Below are 2,036 nucleotides of genomic sequence, written 5' to 3'. Positions count from 1 at the left end.
CCAACATAGTCAGGTAAATTTTACTTCCTGATTTTCTCCCATCCACCAGTGTAATCACTGATAATTCTGACTTGTGATTCCAAAAGTATCCCAGTTTAGACAATAAATTACGTGGTCCCCTATAAATAACTGCTAGCACTGTGGTATTTTCAGAGCTGAAAGAAAGCTTTGAAGTCAGCTAGAGCCCAGAGGGTCACAAAATGCCATCCATGGAGCACTTTGAAATGTGCGGTAAAGTTTTGAGTGTCCCGATGTCTAGAAGGATCGCTGTATTTAGCACAAGGTAGAGAAGGGTGAGATAGAATTGCGCATCGGAGGGTGATCTCACACTTATTTTAAAGATAACAAACTGAGATCCAAACATTACGTGAATTGTCTAAGAGCACATTCTTTATAAGTAGTAAACCCCATGACTAAAACCTCGGGTCCTTGCCTTTCCTACCTGTCTTCTTATATACCACACAAGAAACCTGCTCTTTCCATCTTCCCTTCTTGCCTTCCCTTTTCTCTTCATTCTTTTCTTCCTATCTCACTTGGCTTTCAAACTAAAAGTGTATTTTCTTTACCTGAAAACAATGGCAATGCCATTCAACTTTAACTCGTAAGTGGTAGAAAATCCAATTTAGCATCAGAAAGCAGGGACTTGTTTATCAGCCAGCTGCAATAAGTGATTTGGGGCTAAATCATTCTGAAATACAGATTAAAGACATAAAATCTCACCTCTTCTAACCCTTCCCTCTCCCCTCCAGTTTTTTCTCCTTCATCACCCTCCCAAGTTCAAGTTGCACATTCCCCAGAATACATGATACAACATCTGTGGTGGCTTCCACTGAGATTTATTTTTCAAATTTTCATTAAAATAGCAACTGAATTGACTCAATAAAATGTTGCTTATCCTAATAAAGGCCTTTAGAGCCTTGCAAATTTGCATTTAATACTCTTTAGTGTCATTACAGCATTAATAATCTGCGCCTAAAGAGCCATAAAAAACTCTACACTTTCTATTTAATGGAGGTAATTTCATAACCCTCCATTTTCATGCAACTCGGATCTTAATGTACCTTAAATGGAATCGCCAACTTAGGCTGAAAGAATCTAAGACTTCTCATAATTTATTGGTCCTCCCTGTATTTACCAGTCCTGAGAAGTGGCACAGGTACGTTGGCCCAGCCCTATAGCACAGGCCTTCAGAGTTTCCTTAAGAATTAATGATTTCTGATTTGCTCAAAGTCTTCTCATAGCTAATGGAACTGGAATAGGAGGAGAGTAAAGAGAAGTGGAGGTAGAGAAGTAAAGGCAATAAGTTAGCATAAAGCAGATGGTATCTGCCACTTGTGGGGGATCCTTCAGCAGGGATGGGACCTTGAGATCCGTGGGAAACCCAGATTCACTGATGCAGGGAGGTCCACGACTTGCAAATCATGTGCCTACATGAACTGTTGAAGGAAACAAAGATGCATTATGAAGGCTTTACGGCTCCCTTCTTCTCTCCCCTTCTTTGTGTATTCTCTTGTCTATTTTTATAGAAACAAGTGAAAAGGAGAGAAAAATTGAAGGTAGTTTTAAATGCAGATTTCAGATAACTACTAAAAGCAACTGCATGGAAAACTTTGTGCAATGAGCTGGTAAGTAAATAAGCTGATAGCCTGGAGATGAGGAGGTAGATGCCAGGAGACTCATATGTGATGTTTTTAAATTTTTTCTTCAAGTCATAGCCAAAAAATCACATCCAGGAACAACCTGTGTCTTTTATGGCATCTGAACACAATCCGATGGGAGAGTCATTTTTATTTTTTCATCTTGTTTAAGATCCATTTTGAATAAAATCAATGAGGGAGAGGTGGAGAGTGTGGGGACCTAAGAGAGATCCACAGTGGAAAGACACAGTCGGGGAACTGCATTTTCCAAGAGTGTGTCTGCTGCGCAACGTGAGTAATTCCTTCGAGCCCTATCTCAGCTGCACTTTAACGTTCAGAGTCTTAGGTTTGATCTGAGCTCAAGGCCAATTACAATAATTTTTAAAAGCCTAATAAAAA

The sequence above is a fragment of the Propithecus coquereli genome, unplaced genomic scaffold, assembly GCF_000956105.1.
Source record: "Propithecus coquereli isolate 6110/MARCELLA unplaced genomic scaffold, Pcoq_1.0 Scaffold149, whole genome shotgun sequence".
NCBI lineage: Eukaryota > Metazoa > Chordata > Mammalia > Primates > Indriidae > Propithecus > Propithecus coquereli.
Note: the sequence above shows the minus strand (reverse complement) of the source record.